The following is a 22257-nucleotide window of genomic DNA, read 5'->3' as shown; positions in this document are numbered from 1 at the left end:
AACCATACCTGCATTATTCCAAGGTATTCACACTCTGTTTTCATCTTTAAAAAATAAACTAGGGACTTCCTCGGTGGCCCAGTGGTAAAGAATCCACCGGCCAATGCAGGAGACTTGCGTTTGATCCTTGGCCCGGGAAGATCCCCCGGCCTCCCTGGTGGCTCAGCTGGGAAAAAATCCACCGGCCATGCGGGAGACCTGGGTTCGATCCCTGGGTTGGGAAGAGACCCTGGAGAAGGGAAAGAATTCCGTGGGCTGTGCGGTCCATGGGGTTGCTAAGAGTCGGACAAGACTGAGCAGATTGCACTTTTTCTGGGAAGATCCTACATGCCACAGGGCAAACTGAGCCTGTGCAACGCAGCTACTGAGCCTGTGTTCTCGAGCCCGGGAGTCACAACTCCTGAGACCCACGTGCCCTAGAAGCCGGGCACCTCCAACAATAGAAGCCATCACAGTGAGAAGCCACAGGTAGGAGTAGTGCCCGCCCCTTGCCGCGACTAAAGAAAGCCTGCAGGGACCAGTGAAGACCCAGCACAACCAAAAAATAAAAAATCTAGATTTACCAACCCCCCCGCCCTAAAAAAAACCTGTAAAAATAGTACAGAGGCGGCTTGTTTACCCCATTTCTAATTAATGTCTTATTTTACCCTGGAACATCTGTCAAACTAAGGAGCCAACACTGGTGCAGGGCTGTTAACTAAACACCAGATATGTGTGGATTTTTCCAGGTTTCACCTAATCCTGCTTTTCTGTCCCAGGGTCCCCTGCAGCCCACCCGGCTGAATTCATTAGCCTGTCCCGTCTCCTTCATCTCCTCTCGTCTGTGACCTTATCCTCCTTGATTTTATTAATGGCTTCGTGATATTAGGTACAGAGTCCCCCCCCGCCCAGTTGGAGTTTGAGTGATGTTGTCTGGGATTTGTGTCTGGGCAAGAAAACCCAGGAAGGTCAGTTGTCTTTCTCAACTCTGTCAAGGGCATCGCCTACCCACAGGCTGAGGTTGACCTGCACAAACCGGGGGAGGCAGGAAATGGGTTTTTTCCCATGTTCAAGTAACAGCCTGGCTCACATTGTCGCAGACCGTTCTTCAGAATCTAGGCACTTAAAAGTCCACGGAGGCGAGGAGGTGGGCTGTCCAGCTGGTCGCCTTGGATGGCAGAGTACTGACTTGGATTATTTAGAATTTCTCTGTAATGGAACTCCATGCCTCCTCCGTCATTTGTTCATCGATTGTCAGTCTTTCCTTCGCATCCATAGGGACGAGTGGATGTGAAGCTGTGGATATTCAGCATGTGAAGCTCAAAGTGTCAGTGGCTCAGTCGTGTTCGACTCTGTGCGACCCCACGGACTGAAGCCCACCAGGCTCCTCTGCCCGTGGGATTCTCCAGGCAAGAAGACTGGAGTGGGTTGCCATTCTCCAGTGGATCTTCCTGACCCAGGGATTGAACCGGGGTCTCCTGCACTGCAGGCAGAGTCTTTAGAGTCTGAGCCACCAGGGAAGCCCAGTTTCCTGTACGCTTGTTGCTCTCTATGGTGTAACACTAGAATCCAATACTGTGTTGCTCTTCACTTGGTTACTTGTTCTTTGCTGCTTTTGCCTGGACACCTTGAGGTCTGTTCTTTTTGAGAGCTGCTAAGTCATGTTATTGTTTAGCTGCTCAGCAGTGTCTGACTCTTGGCGACCACGTGGAGTGTAGCCCACCAGGCTCCTCTGTCCATGAAATTCTCCAGGCAAGAACCCTGGAGTGGGATGGAACACGGGTCTCCTGCATCTTTGCTTCTGAGCCACCAGGGAAGCCATCCTCAGTTGTAGAACCACTGGAGGAAAACTCCCATCTGGGGTTTGGACCTGGGAGGGGGATTCTGTCCTTGGAAGATCTAGAAGAGCAAATGTGACTCTGCTGTTTCCTTGGGACTCTTCCTCTCTTGTGGGTCAGCTCTGCTCAGCACACTGACCCGGGGGAACTCAGCTTGCAAAAATGCCACCTTCCACCTCCGTGGACTGGCAGAGGTCACAGTGTTGTTCACGGTCCCTCGTTGCATTAATCTGCAACCCTCCTGGGCAGCAAATTTCAGAATGGCCTGGGGCTCACTCCTTCTCACAGTTTATCCCAATATTTTTCTATTTCTTCTTGTTGTTAAGTCGCTAATCATGTCTGACTCTTTGCAATCCTGTGGACTGCAGCACTCCAGGCTTCCCTGTCCATCACTGACTCCCGGACTTTGCTCCAACTCATGTCCATCGAGTTGGTGATGCCATCCAACCATCTCATCCTCTGTCTTCTCCTTCTCCTCCTGCCTTCAATCTTTCCCAGCCATCAATTCAGTTCAGTCTCTCAGTCGTGTCTGACTCTTTGCAACCCCATGAATTGCAGCACGCCAGGCCTCCCTGTCCATCACCAACTCCCGGAGTTCACTCAAACTCACGTCCATCGAGTCATCAGTCTTTTCCAGTGAGTCGGTTCTTTGCATCAGGTGGCCAAAGTATTGGAGTTTCAGCTTCAGTATCAGTCCTTCCAGTGAATATTCAGGACTGATTTCCTTTAGGATGGACTGGTTGGATCTCCTATATAGTCAAAAAAATGAAACCTGGAGCTGACTGTGGCTCAGATGTTGAGCTCCTTATTGCAAAATTCAGGCTTAAATTGAGGAAAGTAGGGAAAACCACCAGGCCATTCAGCTATGACCTACATCAAAGCCCTTATGATTATAAAGTGGAGGTGATGAATAAATTCAAGGGATTAGACTTTTTTTTTATCAAGAGGCACAAATTTGAGGGAACACACTCCTGACCTTTTTTTCACTGGTACCACAGGGAGGGTAGATTTTGAAATGTTCATAGGCACGGGGTCAGCTTTTCACCTTGATTGATACTGTAAAACCTGAGCTTGTCCTCTTAACATTATGGCTGTGGGACTTACAATGAAATTATCATATGCACACAGGTGATTATCGTTTCAGCGTATCTTGAGAAGCCTTCTGTTTGGAATTCTATGAGTATACATCATAGAAGCACAATGAAACCTTTTCAAGGACATTTTAAGGACAGTGTGATTTTCTTTGCAAAGAAGGGATGAGAGGCGTCTTATAGGAATATAGAAGTTCTGAAACAAATGTTAACAGCAATCCTCAGTCTATAAGCCACTGGGTAAGCACTAAACACCTTGTACAATTTCTCTCTAATTTTACCTATGTTTTACTATTTTAATTGTCTGAATATTTTAATAATATAGTTATTTATCTTTGCGTCCTTCTTTATCTGTATGCATGCGTGCTAAGTCGCTTCATTCGTGTCTGACTGCGACCCCATGGACCGTAGCCCACCAGGCTCCTCTGTCCATGGGATTCTCCAGGCCGGAATACTGGAGTGGGTTGCCATGCCCTCCTCCAGGGGATCTTCCCAACTCAGGGATCAAAGCTGTGTTTTTTATGTCTCCTGCATTGGCAGGCGGGTTCTTTACCACTAGCACCACCTGTGAGGGCCCTTTATCTGTATGTGTGTATGTAAATTTCTTTGTATGTATATCTGCATGCATGTTTCATCAGCATCTACATATCTGTATCTTTATCTGTATCAATCTATATAATAGCCATATCGTATCAGTGACTAGACTAGGTCATGTTGTTCCCACCTGGGTTTATGTCTGAATTGTGTCCATATTCATATCTCTACCTATATCTTTACTTATGTACATACTATGCATTTACTGGAGCTTCCCTGGTGTCTCAGATGGTGAAGAATCTGCCATGCTGGAGACCTGGATTCGATCCCTGGGTCAGGAAGATCCCCTGGAGAAGGGAATGGCAACCCACTCCAGTATTCCTGCCTGGAGAATCCGATAGACAGAGGAGCCTGGCGGGCTACAGTCTATGATATCGGAAAGAGTCAGATATGACTGAGCGACTAACACTTTTGTTTTCTTTATATATTTAAATCTATGCCATTCTGAACTCTACATTTCCCAAAGTGTTGCCGCAAAAGCCTCTTTAAGGTTATCGCAAATGTCCCACCAATGTCCATAAGTGTTATTTTCTGTGATTAATTCTCTCAGGAGGTTACATCCTAAGCATTTATTTTCCGTTCTATTACAGGGCATTATAAGATATTGACTATAGGTTATTATAAGATATTGAACGACTACAACAGGTCTTTATTTTATATATAGTAGTTTGTCTCTGCTAACCCAAGGACTTGAAACCTTTCAAAGTAAAATATTTCAACAGTAATATAATCCCTAAGACTTCAACCACATAAGTTTAAAAACACACACATACCAAAAGATAAACAAGTTTACTAATCAAAACAGTATATACATCAGTCTACAAAACGAAATAAGGAATGCCCCTCTAGTGAAGCATGTGGGATTTATATGTATGAATTTGAAAATAAGTTACAGGTGCAATATCCCTCCCACTATCCTTCCAATATCCCTCCCTGCCTTTCCCTCTTGGTAACCATAAGTTTGTTTCATCTGTGAGTCTGTATCTGCTTTGTATATAAGTGACTTTGTACTATTTCTCGAGACTCAACTTGTAAGTGATACTGTGTGTTTGCCTTTGTCTGGCTAAATTCACTCAGTGTGATCATCTCTGGGTTCCACCGTGTTGCTGCAAATGACATTATTCCATCCTCTGTTACAGCCGAGTAGTGTTGCTTTGTATGTACGGAGCACGTCTTTATGCACTCACCTGTTGATGGGCATTTAGGTGCGTTCTCTGTGTTCACCGCTGTGAACATTACGATGCCTGTATTGTTTCAAATTCGAGTTTTTGCCTTTTACAGATGTATGCCCAGGAGGCAGGCTTGATGGATTATATGGTACCTCTAATTTTCATTCTTCTAAGGAACCCCTGTTGCTCTTCTTGGGGTCTGCACCAATTTCCATTCCCAGCAGCCGTGGAGGAGGGTGCCTTTTCTCCACGCCATCTTAAGCATTAATTGGTTGCAGATTTTTTGATGATGCCCATTCTGACCCAGTGTGAGGTGATAAGCTCCTTGCAGTTCTCATTTGCATCTCTTTTATAATTAACGACATTGAGCACCTTTTCAGCATCTGTTGACCAATTGTATGTCTTCTTTGGAGAAATGTCTATTTAGATCTTCTGCCCGTGTTCCGATGCGGTTGTTTGTGTTTTTCTGTCCTTGGGTTGTATGAGCTGTTTGTTTATTTTGGAAACTAAGCTCTTGTCCGTCCTGGCTCTTGGACGTGTTCTCTCTCATTCTGTAGGTTGTCTTTTCATTTCGTTTGTGACTTCCTTTACTGTACAAAAAGCTTTCAAGTTTGATTAGGTCCAGTTTGTTTATTTTTACTCTTATCTGTTTGCCTTTGGAGACTGACTTAAGAAAACATTGCTGCAATTTATGTCAGAGAATGTTGTGCCTGGGTCTTCTCCTGGGAGTTTTACGGTGTCATGTATTATAATAAAGTCTTTCAGCCATTTTGACTTTATTTTTATATGTGGTGTGAAAGACTGTTCTAACTTCACTGATTTATATGCAATGTCTTTATTTTTTGACTGGTAGAGGGTATATTTATAACTTATTTTCAGATTCATACATATAAATCCCAAATGCTTTACCAGAGGGGCATTACTTATTTTGTTTTATAGATTGATGTATATACTGTTTTGATTTGTAAACTTGTTTATCTTTGGTGTGTGTGTGTTTTTAAACTTATGTGCTTGAAATCTTAGGGATTATTTTACTGTTGAAGGTTTCAAGTACTTGCAAGAAAAAAAAAGAAAGACAATGGAATAATGAACCCCAAGTACCCCATCATTCAACCTTAACAATTATGAATGCCTGATCTAAGTGTTCCTATGTAACGCCATGCCCCCCCCAGCAAATCTCATTATGGGGACGTATGATTCATGTCATGACATGTCAGTCCACTTCTTTAAGATGAAAAAGCACTATTTTTTCCCCCATATGTAACAGTTGTATCTTTACTACCTCTAAAAATTATCAACAGTTTCTCAGTATCACCAACAATGCAGTCATGAAAGTCAGAGGATTTTGATTTCTTTTTTTACTAGTTTGCTAACTTACCCAAGGTCCATGCGTTGCAATAGGTTGATATATCTTTTGAGTTTTGTCTGTCTCTGACCCTCTGCATTTTTTCCTGCGAATTCTTATTGAAGGAACCTCTCTTTTTATCCTATGTGAAAGTAGGTTATAGACTCAGCAAAAAGTAGTACTCAAGTTATTTTTAAAAGAACCAGAGTGTTTCCTGTAATACTCAGTCTTAGCTTACCAGCTCCTTAGGGAGGAAACCTGCCTTACCCGAGCCATTGTTCTCCATAGAAGGAAAGCTTTGTGAGTATGGACTTGTGTGACTGGGTCCCTTCTGGGATCACTGGTACCCATTTTATCTGGTACCCATAGGAGAGGCAGAGATGGAGAGACTTGGATGGTAAACTTTGCCCCATCATTACAAAGGCATCTACACACACATATTCCTGCATTTTTATCCCCCTTTGCTAGCTCAGGTGCTGTGCTTAGTTCCTCAGTGGTGTCTGACTCTTTGTGACCCCATGAAGTGCAGCCCTCCAGGATTCCTCTGTCCATGGGATTCTCCAGGCAAGAATCCTGGAGTGGGTAGCTACTCCCTTCTCCAGGGGATCTTCCCAACCCAGGGATCAAACCCAGGTCTCCCGCATCGCAGATGGATTCTTTACCAGCTGAGCCACCAGGGAAGCCCAACAATACTGGAGTGGGTAGCCTATCCCTTCTGCAGGGGATCTTCCTGACCCAGGAATCCAACTGGGGTCTCCTGCATCGCAGGCACATTCCTTACCAGTTGAGCCATCAGGGAACCCCTGGCTGCTGCTGCTGCTGCTAAGTTGCTTAAGTCGTGTCCCACTCTGTGCGACCCCATAGATGGCCTCCTACCAGGCTCCTCTGTCTCTGGGATTGTCCAGGCAAGAACACTGGAGTGGGTTGCCATTTCCTTCTCCAATGCATGAAAGTGGAAATTGAAAGTGAAGTTGCTCAGTCCTGTCTGACTCTTAGTAACCCCACGGACTGCAGCCTACCAGGGTCCTCCGTCCATGGGAGCTCATGCTTAACCCAATTTTATCAATTTTTTTCTTTTTTAAGAAGAAATGTGTTGATTGATTTTTGGCTGTGCTGCTGGGTCTTCATTGCTACCCATGGGCTTTTTCTCGTTGCAGCAATGGATTTGGGGAGGGTGGGTGGACTTTACTCTCTAGTTTCAGAGCACAGGCTCTCGGGCAAGTGTGCTTCAGTAGTTGGGGCTCGAGGTTCCCAAACCTCCTGAGTGTAGGGTCAGTAGTTGTGGAGCACAGGCTTAGTTGCCTGGGGGTCGTAGTTCCCAGGCCAGCGATGAAACCCACGTCCCTTGCATTGACAGGTGGATTCTTACCCACTGGCCCAACAGAGAAGGCCAAATCTTATCAGTTTGGTTAATAGTCCATGCTGTGTATAAAATTCGCAAAAATAAAGACTAAACACTCGCAACGTAAGCTACACAATTATAGGGCTTCCCTGGTGGCTCAGCTGGTAAAGAATCCACCTGCAGTGCAGGAGCCCTGGGTTGGATCCCTGGGTTGGGAAGATCCCCTGGAGAAGAGAAAGGCTGCCCACTCCAGTATTCTGGCCTGGAGAATCCCATGGACCGTATAGTCCACGGGGTTGCAAAGAGTCGACACCACTGAGCGACTTTCACTTGCATCATTCTCATGGGGCCCCTGGTTAAGACATTTTTGTCTCCGGTGACTAACCGAGGGGCTTTCTCATCACTGTTGGTCTGTCTCATCCTTTCTCCACACCACGGGTTTCCTGAGACATGACTGATACATTGTAAGTGGAAGGTAACTTCCCTGTTGGCTCAGATGGTAAAGCATCTGCCTGCGATTCGGGAGACCCAGGTTGGATCCCTGGGTCGGGAAGATCCCCTGCAGAAGGAAATGGCAACCCACTCCAGGACTTTTGCCTGGAAAAATCCCATGGATGGAGGAGCCTGGTAGGCTACAGTCCATGATGTAGCAAAGTGGAAGGTGTCCAGTCTGAGGATTTGATACCCTTATATCTTGTAGAATAATTGCCACCATGGTATTAGCCACCATCCCTGTTATGCCACACAATTATCCTTTCTTATTTGTGGTGAGCACCTTGAAGACCTATTCTCAGCAGTTTTCAAGTGGAGGAGACAGTCCAGTGAGTCCCCTGCATATGAACTTTCAAGTTGCGAACTTTGAAAGAAGTGGGTGTATTCTAAACCCAGGGTACTGCTTGTGTTAGCTGGGTCCCTGGGCTCACTCTGATGGACTTTGAAACAAATCGGACTTAAGAACGTGGTCTCCGTACAGGACGAGTTCATGGGTAGGGGACTTACTGTGTTGTCAGACCTTATGTCCTAACTGGAAGCTTTTACCCTTTGGCTGACGTCTCCCCATTTCCTCCATCCCCCAGCCCCTGACAGCCACCGCTGTACTGTCCGATTCTAAGTTTATTTCATCCTTCAGCACAATGGCATAGACCTTTTCAGTCAGTGGGTCCATATTTGAGAAAAAAAAATACCTCTTGGATTTCTAACTTGTAGAGAAAAAGAAAAGGGATGATGTTATTATCATTGATGTTGTCAAATAAGAGGGAATTTCCTTGTCTTGGCAGAGTGGTAAAGAATCAACCTGCCAATGCAGGAGACCAGGGCTCAGTCCCTGAGTGGGGAAGATCCCCTGGAGAAGGAAATGGCAACCCACTCCAGTATCCTTGCCTGCTGCTGCTGCTGCTGCGTCGATTCAGTAGTGTCCGACTCTGTGTGACCCCATAGATGGGAAGCCCACCAGGCTCCCCCGTCCCTGGGATTCTCCAGGCAAGAACAGTGGAGCGGGTTGCCATTTCCTTCTCCAATGCATGAAAGTGAAAAGTGCAAGTAAAGTCGTTCAGTCGTGTCCGACTCTTCGAGACCCCATGGACTGCAGCCCACCAGGCTCCTCCACCCATGGGATTTTCCTGGCAAGAGTACTAGAATGGGGTGCCATTGCCTTCTCTGATTCTTGCCTGGAGAATCCCTATGGACAGAGGAGCCTGGCGGGCTACAGTCCATGGGGTCTCAAAGAGTCAGATGCTACCGAGTTCATGCACTTGGGATTCTGTTAGCCTAGTATGCATGCCAGGCATGATCAGAAAAACTGGGCAAACTCTTTTGCCATGAGAGGTAGTAATTGTATTATTTTGGAAGCTCTGTTTTATACAAACTAGGCTTTTTTGAATTATGTCGGTTGTAATGCGAAGGAGGGTGATGTTGGAGACAGTCATTATTATGTTCTTGACCTCAAAGGAAGATGGAATTGACTTGTATAAGGGAGCACTTCAGAGCAAATAAAAAGCGAAAACACGAACAGGAAAATCTCAACGACTGTGTTTCAGAACAAAGTGCTGAGCAAAATGCAGCTGCTGCTGCTGCTGCTGCTAAGTGGCTTCAGTCGTGTCCGACTCTGTGCGACCCCATAGACGGCAGCCCACCAGGCTCCCCTGTCCCTGGGATTCTCCAGGCAAGAATACTGGAGTGGGTTGCCATTTCCTTCTGCAATGCATGAAAGTGAAAAGTGAAAGTAAAGTTGCTCAGTGGTGTCTGACTCTTAGCGACCCCATGGACTGCAGCCTAGCTTATCTAAACCTGGACAAAATCGAGTTGCAGCTGGAAAACTTGGTAGATGAGGATTGAGACAGTGTTCAAACATTGGATGCCTGGAATACGATTTGCACTTCTATAGATGAGCACGAATTGGGGAGAGCTGCCCGTTGCTGAGAAGTGATTGGCATCAGTGGAAACCATAGAGGCGTTCTTTGCAGAGTTTCTGACGCCTTGAAAGTGGTGTTGTGTTTCTGTACACTGTTGCATTGATGGATTAAAATTAGATTCTTGAGCAAAATAAGAAGTGCTAATGTTCTGTGAGTGATCACAAGATGGATTTGTGTGGGGAAAAGGTGTTTTTGAGACATGCTATTGTTAACCTCAGAGGTTCAGATTTAATATTGCTGACCCCAAAGAAGGCAGTGTAAGATCTGTGATAAGTGACCACATTATAACTTACTTTGTATTATCATTTTTAATTTCTCTAAGACCTGGGCACCTTCTCCCTTTTTTTATGATAAAAGGATTGTGCAGAAACAGTGATTTCCATTCACGTGGTTATAAATAGCAGTACACTGCCTTGCTTCAGTTAAACTGCTGATACCAACTGCATAATGGTCCCTCACAACCTGGATGCTGCTGCTGCTGCTGCTAAGTCACTTCAGTCGTGTCCGACTCTGTGCAACCCCATAGACGGCAGCCCACCAGGCTCCCCTGTCCCTGGGATTCTCCAGGCTACACCCTAACTAATACTTAACAGTTTGTCTCTAAAACTGGGTCCTGACGTTTGCTGTTTTTTTTTATCTTCTACAAACATTTCTTTAGTCTGTATGTTTGCTACAATGGATAAGTATTTCATCGTATTCAGTTTGTAGTTGGTAAACAGGAATGCTTTCCTTTTCCCATCTGTGTTTTTAAGACTCTCTCTTATATGTTTGAAGTGTCGATGCCGTGGCAACGATGTGTAATCTAATGGCTAGAGCAGATTTAAAATGAGTGTCTGAACCACAAGGAAAGACAGAGGTGAAGAATCTGGGCTCTGGGATAGTAGAGGCGAGGAAAAGTCAGTTCAGTACTCAGTCATGGCAGAGAGCTTTCTTTCTTTTTTTCTTTTTTTTGAGGTTATTTTGTTTTATTATGCTTTGCGAGGCGTTTGTCATCTCCAGCAATTCCTTTACCATGTTTTGTTTTAATATATATTATTTACTTTTGGATTATTATATCATTTATTTTACATTATTAGTTTGGGATGTGCTGGGTCTTCCTTGCCGTACCAGCTTTCTCTAGTTGCGATTCACAGACTTTTTATTGTGGTGGCTCGTCTCGTCGTGACTTCCGGGCTCCAGGTGGACTCATGGACTCAGGACCTGTGGTTCAGGGGCATAGTTGTCCCGTGGCCCGTCAGATGGCAAACGGGCTGAGCTGTCCCGTGACAAGTCAGATCTTCCCTGACCAAGAACGGAACCAGTGTCCCTGCATTGGCAGGTGGATCCTGAACCACTGGGCCACCAGGGCCGTTGCTGGGAAAGAGCTTTGGATGCTCGCGTGCAAACTGTTCCCAGGGGCCATCTGGTTCCCATTCTCCTTCCATTTCTGGCGGGGTCCTGTATGCAAGTGGCTTCTGCAGGGAACACACCTTCTGGCTTCATGCAAATGTGTAGAGGGGAGTTTTTTGTATAAAGGAAAAATACAATGAAATAACCTGGTTGAAAGCAAACCATCCTGCCCGTGGTTAGAATGTTGTGGTTCCAGGATTCCAAATGTGTGTCACACACACACACACACACACACACACACCTGGAGCAATTTTCTTCTATTTCTTTCCAGGATTAACACTTAGACACTAAAAGCCAAAAATCCAGAAGCCCGACCATCTCATTTAGAAGATAAACCCGGCCCGGTGAGTCGACCTGCCCTTCTCCAAAAGATATGATGCGTTCCCAACCCCGAGGACCTCCGAAGGTGACCTGGGTTGAAACTGTGGGCTTTGCAGATGGCATGAAAGATGAGGTCATCGGAGCAGGCTGTGATCTCACATCCCTTTAAGAGGGGCAGACGCCACGTGCAGACACAGACAAGGCAGGGTGGAACAGACAATGCGTGAGGGGAAGATGCTGATGTGAGTGCCTGGCAACAGCTCCGAGTCAGGGAGCGCCCACCCTGGCCAAGAGCCTTCTGATTCTAGAACACAGCAGGGACCACCCTCCCAGGGAATCTTCAAAGGCAGGGAGGGCACCTTGAGTTTAGGACTTTTGGCTTCCAGAATCAATAGTTCCTACTGTTTTTTTTTTTATTATTAAAAAAATTTTTTTTTGCTCACCGAACATTTTTAATTGAAGTATAGTTTGCTTTAAAATGTGCTGTTCGTTTCTGCTGATACATACATCCCCTTCCTCATTTTATTTTTATTTTTGGCTGTGCTGGGTCTTTATTGCTGCACCTGGGCTTTTGCTAGTTGCAGAAAGAGGTGGGGGGTGTCTACTCCCCAGTAGACTTCTGATTGCAGTGGCTTTCTCTGGTTGAGGGGCTCCAGGGCAGCGCATGGGCTTAGTTGCTCTGACGCCACGTGGGATCTTCCTGGACCTGGGATCGAACCCGTGTCCCCTGCATGGGGGCCGCATATCTGCTGCATCACCAGGGAAGCCCTCATGAGGATCACTAGGATGGCGCTCTACCCTTAAAGAGCATCACCTGTCCCGGGGCGAGGATGGGTCCCCCTTCCTTTTTAATCACAGCGCTTACAGGGGAGGCAGCTTCCTGTCCCCTCGACTGTGAAATGAGTGGGTTGGACCCATCCCCAGGTCCTCTCCAGCTCTTAATTCTGCCTGATTCGAGAGCGGTGATCATTGTAATTAAGACTCTCCATGTGAATAGGGCTCGTCGGACACCGTGATTATCGAGACCACACGCTGTGGGGATTTTACTCAGTGTCTTGGCGACCGGGTGAGACATCACAGACATATTGGGAAAAGGGCGGGGCTGAGGGGGAGCGGTTTGCAATTTGAACTGTGCCACTGAAATCGAATGCAGGGGGATGGACATCTTAAGTGACAGCCAGCCCGTCCCGACCCTGGATCCTTAAAGCTCAGGGTGGCCTTTATGTCAGGAAATCAAAACTGCCCTGAAATTAACCCTGGACAGAGAGGTGTTAGTTGCTCAGTCATGTCTGACTCTCTGCGACCCTGTGGACTGTACCCCCCCAGGCTCCTCTGTCCATGGGATGCTCCAGGCAAGAATAGTGGAGTGGGTTGCCATGCCCTGCTCCAGGGGATATTCGTGATCCAGGGTCTCCTGCACTGCAGGCAGACTTGTTACCATCTGAGCCACCTGGGAAGCCCCCAGAGATGTAGGGTTTGTCCTATCTCATCTTCAGCTTTCTCTCCAGCGTCCAACACTAAGCAAACAGGAGCTGCCACGTCGGTTTGCCCCCGTGTATTTCTCCACTTGTAGCTCACGGATTGTAAACAGTTAAGCAAATAGCAAACCTTTTGACTTAGGCGTGTTTGCACGAGGTGACCCGCTGTCCAGCCCTTCACGCCTTCTCTCTTCTCTGCTCCCCGAGGATGGTATTTCTTGACCTTGATCAACTGGATGGATGGGAACGTGGAAAACAACTCCCAGTCGCCGTGAGTGTCAGAACCTTTAGAAGTGCAGTCGTGTGTTTTAACACGCTGGGCAGTCCTGGGCGGGCATCGGACTTGCCGTGGGGGTGGCTAGATAAGCGGGAGACACCGTCTTGGTCTTGGAGTCTTGTGGTCTGTTGGAGGACTCAGATGCTAACATACGTTCAGGTGATATCATTCCTTGAATCAGGGTGACGTCGTGTTTATGGCCCTAGGGGAGAACAGCCAGGAGGGGGAGTGCTTCTTTAGGCCGAGTTCACGGGACGCCTTCCTAAAGAACTGACACCTGCCTGCTGGGAGGGTCTTGAACAGATCATGAAGGATGGGGGCATTGGGGGTCAGAGAAGTGTAAAGTTTAGAGCAGCTGCTGAAGACTCCTTACTCTTTCATGGCCCATGAAAGAGTTGGAGGGCTTCCCTGGTGGCTCAGATGGTAAAGAATCTGCCTACAATGCAGGGGACCCAGGTTGCCTTCCAAAGGGGGTGTTCACTGGCTATGTGTTGAAGAAAGGAGCAATTGTCAGGCACCCTATATGTATTCACTGAGAGAATGAAGAAATCAAACGTAGCCTGTTAACAAGTGTTAACAACCGAGGCATCACTGTCGGACTTGTAGGTGAGTCAGAGAGGCTGGAGAGACCACCTCTGTCATTGAATCAGTTTATGGTCGGAGCAGCTGGCCACAGAGGCAAGATGGGTCTTCTTTGATGGCTCAGCTTGTTTATAGACCAACACGATTTACTAAAATATAGGGCTTTCCCTGGTGGCTCAGATGGTAAAGAATCCACCTGCAATGCGGGAGACCTAGGTTCAGTCCCTGGGTCTGGAAGATCCCCTGGAGAAGGGAATGGCAACCCACTCCGGTATTCTTGTCTGGAGCATCCCATGGACAGAGGAGCCTGGCGGGCTACAGTCCACCACAAGGAGTAGGACACGACTGAGCCACGAACACTATTTTGTCCATTTAGGTTATTCTAGAATATCAAGCAGAGTCCCCTGTGCTATACAGCGGATTCCCGTTAGTTATCTACTTAATACCTAGTATCAATAGTGTATGAGCTTCCCTGGTGGCTCAGCCGGTGAAGAATCCACCTGCAATGTGGGAGACCTGGGTTCGATCCCTGGGTGGGGAAGATCCCCTGGAGGAGGGCAAGGCTACCCACTCCAGTATTCTGGCCTGGAGAACCCCATGGACTGTATGGTTCATGGGGTCGCAAAGAGTCGAACATGACTGAGCAGCTTTGGCAGTATCAGTGGTGTCTGTCTGCTAGTGCCAAATCTCCCAGTTCATCCCACTCACCCGCTCCCTGTGGTATCCATAACATCTGTTCTCTACATCTGTGTCTCCTTCTTTTTTCTCAATAAGATCATCTCTACAAAAAATTTTTTTTTCAGATTCCGCAGAGAAGTGGCATCCTCTCCAGCCTATTTTTTTTTCAACTATTCTCGCTCCATTTTTGCAAGTCGTAGATTGAGTAAAATGAGTACCCTATTCAGCAACCACCCACGAGCACAGACATCTTCCATCACCCATCCCACCCCCACCCCCCAGCTTCATTCATCCCTTCTCAGAGCGTCGCGATCCACCCGAGCTGAGACGCTCGGACATCCGCTGCTCTTGTTCTTTGTGTGTTTCCTGTTGTTGATTCTTCCCAGCCGCTCCTTCAGCCTGGACTACCCTTGTATTCCCCTCTCCCCTATTGTTTGGGGAAAACTGTGCTCACAGACTCAACAATCCTCTGACCCCAGATGTGTGGGTTCCCCTACTCCACCAAGTCATAGCCTGTGACTCCAGCTGGGTGTCCCCCAATTCCGTTCAATGTGTCACTAATTGGAGTTAGCACAGACCCCACCGGTGAAAGACTCAGCCCCATGAGGCTGCTCCCTGACCCCCAATTCTTCTGCCAGTTGCAAGCAGAAGGTCCTTGCAGTAGGTTGCAAGCCGATGACCCTCTGCTTTGCTTCAACTTCCCTATAAATTGAAGGTTCCTTTACCTTCCTGAGTGGTGCTAGTGGTAAAGAACCCACCTACCAATGCAGGAGACTAAAGAGACTCGGCTTCCATCCCTGGGTCGGGAAGATCCACTGGAGGAGGGCATGGCAACCCACACCACTGCTCCTGCCTGGAGAATCTCATGGACAGAGGAGCCTGGTGGGCTACAGTCCAAGGGGTCGCAAAGAGGGGGACACGACTGAGTGACTAACACACACAGTTCGGAGCTTTGTGCCAGAAGGCAGGGGCAGAGAGTTACATGTATATTTTCGCTATTTCACATGCGGGCATCCTTTGTCCGTCGCATGAGGCTACGGGTCTGCTCCTCTCACACCCTCCCCTCTCTCCGACAGGCACTATTGGCCCCCCTCTTTGGTACTCACCCGTTTCTACCACTGTAGCCAGGCCACCTCTGACACTTCCCAGGTGTGTGAATTGCAATAGCTGATTTTTCCCGTTTCACTTTTCTCCTCCTCGAAGAGGCTTTATACGAGAGTCCCTGCTTGTAGAGATGGTTGCAACATAGGCCGAGGAATCAGTGAAAACTCACTGAAATGCAGGCACATAGTCAGTACCAGAGGCAGGTTTTTTGTATTATTTATCTTTGACCTTGTGCTCCTCCTTCTCAGCCTAAAATAGCTCACAAAGAAGGGCTGCGTATGAATGACTCTTAACATGAACCCCACATTCCTTTCCGTGACCTATTTGGCTTTGCAGAAGGAGCTTCCCTGCCTGCCTACAAGCTCCGTCACGTAGGGGTCTCTGAAGACATCGCTGCTGGTATACCAGCTGTCTTTAGGTTTCGTGGTCCAATCAAGCAAAGTTAGCACACGGCCACTGCCCCTGCCTTCTTCCCACGTAAGGTAGGCTGTACACCGTTGCTTTCTTCTTAAAAAATATTAATTGATCTGTCTATTTTTGGCTGTGCTGGGTCTTTGTGGCTTCACAGACTTTGTCTAGTTGCCGTGCCCGGGCTTCCCATTGCGTTGGGTTTATCTTGTCGTGGACCGCAGGCTTAATAATAGCTGTGGCACATGGGCTTGGGTGCTCTGTGACACGTGGAATCTTCCCTGACCAAGGATCGCACCCATGTCCCCTCATTGGCAGGCGGATTGTTATTTCATCTCCTGCTTGCTTCCCTTTCCGTGCTCGCCCAAACTCGAAGGCATTTTCACTCTTTGGCTACATGTGTAGGTTGAAACGTTTTTCTGCTTTGCCCTCACAAGGGGGTGTTCATTGGCTATGTGTTGAAGAAACGGGCAATTGTCAGGCACCCGATACGTATTCACGGAGAGAATGAGAACATCAAATGTTGCCTGTTAATAAGCATTAGCAACCGAGGCATCACTGGTGTACTTGTAGGTGAGTCAGGCTGGAGAAACCACCTCTGTCATTGAATCGGTTTATGGTCGGAGAAGCTGGCCACGTGAGGCAAGGTGGGTCTTCTTTGACGGTTCAGCTTGTTTACAGACCAGCACAATTTACTAAAATATATGGACTTCCCTGGTGGCTCAGATGATAAAGAATCCGCCTGCAATGCGGGAGACCTAGGTTCAATCCCTGGGTCTGGATGATCCCCTGAAGAAGGGAATGGCAACCCACTCCAGTATTCTGGCGTGGAGAATTCCCTGGACAGAAGAGCCTGGCAGGCTACAGTCCACGGGGTCAAAAGAATCAGACATGACTGAGCAACTGGCACTTTGATACATGAATGGATCATTCAACATCCTTCTGGGATTTGTTTCTAAATGTCTACTTATCTTTGAAGATCTCTGCCGGTATTCGTGTCCCGTGAATTTTTAGTTTCTTTTTCTGTATTATTTTAAAGACACTGTCATAGAAAAGCTTTATCAAATTTCCCATTCTAGTCCACACCTAGAAAATTTAGAGGGATATGGTTTAGGAACGTTAAGGATTTTGGACTTTAATCCTTTTAAGTCTTACGTGAAAGCTATAAATGTTCATTGCAGCATTGTTTCTTTGCGCCATTTGCGGGATAACGACTCTAGTACTTTTTAATTTTGTTGTAAAGATTGGGTTCAAAATTAGCAAAGTGAATACGAAATGAATTTCTTGAGAATCATCAGAATTCTGGGATGTTCTCGGCAGTGTAGAACTGTGTACAATTGATTATCTGTATTTTCAGTTACTCTTTAAATGCTAAGGAAAATTTTTCTCTGTTTCTCCTCGCTGGATTTTCCTAATGCTAAAAATGAAACAATTTGAGCATTGCTTAAAGTTGGGAGCCAATCCAAGACAGAAACACATGTTTTATTAAATATGCATCTTTTCAAAACCGAATGTGGTTTGGAAGATTGTGACAGAAAAGAGATAAAGTCTGGGTTAGATACATTAGGGTGCAAATTAAGATGATTTATGTTAATTGGAACATTTATCTGCACATTCAGACATGTCTGGGACACCCTGCTCAAACCTCGCAATAAGTACAATTCTCATCTGAGCATGCATTTTACTTAATTTGTTTAGCTACTCATGAAAGTCTATCAAAATTCAGCCTCTCCCATTTTTCATTTAGAAATTCAGCAAGTCACTGAGATCCAAAAGACAGTTAAATGATGAATGATACTAGTTTTTTTTTAAATTTAAAAATATCTCTGAAATATCTTGTGGTCTTAAAGACAGTTTTTATATTTTCCCCTTTCTGTATATGTGTGTGCAAGAAGACAATACATGATGACGGACACCAGATTTTTCTTTTCTTTTGAACTTTTTTATTATTTTGTATTGGGGTATAGCCAATTAACACTGTTGTGATGGTTTCAGGTGAGCAGCAAAGGGACTCAGCCATACACATACATGGATCCATTCTCCCCCAAACTCCCCTCCCATCCAGGCTGCCACATGACATGGAGCAGAGTTCCCTGTGCTGTCCAGCAGGTCCTTGTTGGTTCTCCTTGTTAAGTACAGCAGTGTGTCCGTGTCCATCCCAGACTCCCTGACTATCCCTTCCCCCATCCTTCCTCCTGGTGACCATAAGGTTATTACAGAGTCTTGAGCAGAGTTCCCTGTGCTGTCCAGCAGGTCCTTGCTGGTTCTCCATGTTAAACACAGCAGTGTGTCCGTGTCCATCCCAAACTCTCTGACCATCCCTTCCCTCCTCAGCAACCATACCAAGTCTAAAAAGAAACGATACAAATGAACTTAGAAAACAGAGACTCTCAGACTTAGTAAACAAACTTATGGACACTAGAGTTTGTTTTTAAACAAATCTCTCTGAAATATTTTAGGTTTTAAATATGCACTTGTATTTTCCCATTTTGTCTATGCGTGTGCTGGACTACATGCAGATACTGGTCACGAGTGATGTGGAAACCTCAGGCCCCCTTAGCTGTAATCCTGGCTCCGACTTCTTGAGGGCTTCCCTGGTGGCTCAGTCGGTATAGAATTCGCCTGTAATGCAGGAAACTTGGGTTCGATCCCTGGGTGGGGAAGATCCCCCAGAGAAGGGAATGAGAACCCACTCCAGTATCCTTGCCTGGGGAATGCCATGGACAGAGGAGCCTGATGGGCTGCAATCCACGGGGTCGCAGAGAGTGGGACACCAGTGAGTGCCTTTCACTGCACTTACTTGAACCTTATTTATTTGGCCGCAGTCGATTTGCTTGCTGTCCATGGAGGCGTCAGTCTTTGTTGTGGCCTTGGAGCTCTTGTGGGGAACTCTTGGGGCATTGGGGCTCTTGTTGCAGCTTGTGGGCTCTTTAGTCACTGCATGTGGGATTTAGTTCCCTGACCAGGGATGGAACCAGGGCCCCTGCATTTGGAATGCAGAGCCTTAGCCATTGCACCACCAGGAAAGTCCTTGATATTTCTTTTCTAGTATCCTCAAATCTTTCGCAAAGTGTGTGCTCAATGAACATTTCTGAAATGAAATAACTTAGGATTTCTACGCAGTGTTTTCTGTACAGCATTTGTTGTTGTTCTTTAGTCGCTAAAGAACAAGTTCTTACAGTCGCTGGACTGTAGCCCGCCAGGCTCCTCTGTCCATGGGATTCTCCAGGCAAGAATACTGGAGTGAGTTGCCCTTCCCTCCTTCAGGGGAATCTTCCTGAGCCTGGGAGCAAACCCACATCTCCTGCATTGGCAGGTGGATTTTTTACCACTCAGCCACCTGGGAAGCTCACAGTATTTAGCTACCAGGGAATAAAATCATATTTGTACCCTACTGAAAAGTCCTAGCTTCATCAACGGTGTCTTTTATGAAAGTACTTATGTCCCTGTTACCTTATGTTCTAGGTTTCTGCTGGACCTGCTGCCCAGAGCCATCTGGAATGGCTGTGAACACCTCTAGGAAACCCCAGGTCTTCGGTCATAGAGATGACATTATTTGGAGAAGCTTCCTTGAATTGTTGTCATAGAGTGGAGTAGACCGTTCTTAGCTTCTGCATCGAATATTCTGCTAGAGGTCTGTATACTTTGACTTATGTGTTTGCTGCATCCTAAGACGCCAGCAGCGTGACATAAGATGTTCATGCTAGGATTTGCTAATATACCAGTAACTCATCAATATTGGTGAAACTTGAGAACTCAATATCAGTCATCTCAAGGGATTTTTTTTTTTTAATCTGCACTGGTTCTTCATTGCGGAATGCAAGCTTGGTAACTGTGGTACACTGGCTTAGTAATTGTGGTACACGGGCTTACTAGTTCTGGTACACGGGCTTAGCTGCCCCGAGCATGTGGCATCCAAGTTCCCCAACCAGGGATAGAACCCAAGTCTCCAGCATTGGCAGGTGGATTCTTAACCACTGGACCAGCAAGGAAGGTCAGGTTTTGAAAGAAACTGTCACCGATGAGTCAATAACATAATAATTATAGTGTAAGTTTTTTTTACAGGTGGTATCTATATGGTAGCTTATAACTTTATATCCTATACAGTGAAACTGCATAATAAAATGTAATTTCTTACTAATTTTTAATGAATCAGCAGTTTGTTGTTATATTTATCTGTTTTCAAGACATCTGTAATATGTCCTCCAGCACAAATGTAATAGACCCATCGATACTTTTCTTTCCCCCCGCCCAATAAGTGATTTATCATTTTGGTAGTTCTTTGCTGACACACACACACACACAACTTGTGAAATGGACACTGAGCTGTGGGTGTGAACCAAGGCAGGACCTCTGATCAAGGGAAAGAGAAACAGAGCCGGTTTGTAAATTGTGATATGTAATCCCGCTATGTTATAATAGCTCCTAGTCCATGGATGCTTGCTATTCCGATCCGCATCACTGGGGCACTGAGGCTCTTTGGTCCTGATACAAAGTAACCTTTGATGGAAACCGTGTCAGGCTGAGATTCTCACAGTCTGGGGACTGAGAGGGAGACAGAGAGAAGGTATTATTGCTCCACCTGATAGAATGTGTCTTGATAGTCTGACTGCCCACTTTGAGCCCTACACCGCCATTAATAGCACGGTGATCTTGGGTGAGTTCCCTAATACCTCCTTCGTGTTCTTTTTTTCCAATTAAAGGAGATAATGCTGTCTTTTGCGCTCATTGAGAGGATGAAAAGAGTCCGAATGGGAATTCCCTGGTGGTCCAGTGCTTAGCACTTGGTGCTTTCATCACCTGGACCGCGGGTTCCATCCTTGGTCAGGGCACTAAGATCCGAAAAGCCAAAAATGAAGAGTCCATCCATGTGTAAAGCAGTATGTTTAAGGTTGACCCACCATATATATATGGGCTTCCTAGGTAACTCAGTGGTAAAGAATTCTCCTGCCAGCACGGGAGATGCAGGAGACTCCGGTTCGATCCCTGGGTCGGGAAGATCCCCTGGAGGAGGAAATGGCAACTCGCTCCAGTATTCTTGCCCGGAGAATCCCCATGGGCAGGGGAGCCTGGTGGGCTACAGTCCATGGGGTCGCAAAGAGTCTGACATGACTGAACACGCACACACACACACACACACACTATACACGTTTAACATTGACCCACCATAGACACGTTACCTACTGTAACAATTCCTATTATGTTTGGACAAAGACACAGCTTGATTCTGGGCAAAGGATGTGTTCTCTGAACTCAAGGTAGACGTGGGTCCAAACTCTGTCTTGCAACTGGTGAGTTGTGAGACCTAACATCTGAATATCGTTTTTCCTAAAAGTATTTAAAATCAATGTGATGGTAACTGTCCTGCATGGCTATAGAAGGGTCAAGAATAATGAGTGCAGCTAAGATTGTTTGTTTCATACAAATTCATTTTCACGAATATATTTGCCCCGGCGATATTTATGACATAGTAACTAATGGTGGCTACGTGTTACCAGTGATCAAAAAAAAAAGAAAAAGAAAAATGACAATGAACCTCCCTTCCTACAACCGAAGAATGGGCTGAGTCGTTAGCTTTGAAAGCCAAACATCAGTACCGATGTCCTCTAGGGTTGAAGTGCATTAAATTGAGGGTTGAAAGGTTTATCCTCTCTTCCTACTTGCTGTCTTCTTGCAGAAGTAAAGTGATGACTCAATGACAAGTGCGTAGTCTGTCCATATGTCTCACGGGTGGTGGTGGGGTCACTTGCTTTGGGGTGATCCTCAGTTAGAAGTGGGATTGTTGACAGTCATCCTGTAAAGAGAAGACTCCAGCCTGAGCTGACAAGTAAAGTACCAAATGGTCCGAAGATGGTTCCTGACCAAACAGGGCCTGGTTTTGCCATAGGAGAGTCAAGACACATGGACCGCTTGAATCTTGCCCGTCTGACATACTGCTGTTGGAGGAAAAAAAAATCTCTGCAGGTTGAGAAATAGTCTCTCAACTAAATGATGCCTAAGGTGTTGCTGCTACTGCTGCTAAGTCGCCTCAGTCGTGTCCGACTCTGTGTGACCCCATAGACGGCAGCCCGCCAGGCTCTGCCGTGGGATTCTCCAGGCAAGAACGCTGGAGCGGGTTGGGCTTCCACAAATCAAATTGTGCAAGGAGCTGAGTTGCCTCAGTCTTGTCTGACTCTTTGAGACCCCATGGACGGTAGCCCACCAGGCTCCTCTGGCCATGGGATTTCCCAGACAAGAATACTGGAGTGGGT

At 46.4% G+C, this 22257-nt stretch overlaps 1 protein-coding gene across 2 annotated transcripts in view; it reads left to right on the top strand.

The window, feature by feature from the left end:
• The window catches only part of NLGN4X (neuroligin 4 X-linked), a 390250-nt gene that overhangs the window by 20296 nt on the left and 347697 nt on the right, over positions 1–22257 (top strand). For both annotated transcript variants that reach the window (XM_086387267.1, XM_086387268.1), the window contains exon 2: positions 19472–19640. The gene's annotated coding sequence lies outside the window, so the exon portion shown is untranslated. The remainder of the gene's footprint in view (positions 1–19471; positions 19641–22257) is intronic.

Source organism: Bos grunniens, chromosome X (assembly GCF_055505025.1).
Source record: "Bos grunniens cultivar Pamir isolate PY7600 chromosome X, Bosgru_T2T1.0, whole genome shotgun sequence".
In the NCBI taxonomy this organism is placed as follows: Eukaryota; Metazoa; Chordata; class Mammalia; order Artiodactyla; family Bovidae; genus Bos; species Bos grunniens.
The sequence above is the reverse complement of the archived record's forward strand: the minus strand, read 5'-3'. Positions and strand labels throughout refer to the sequence as shown.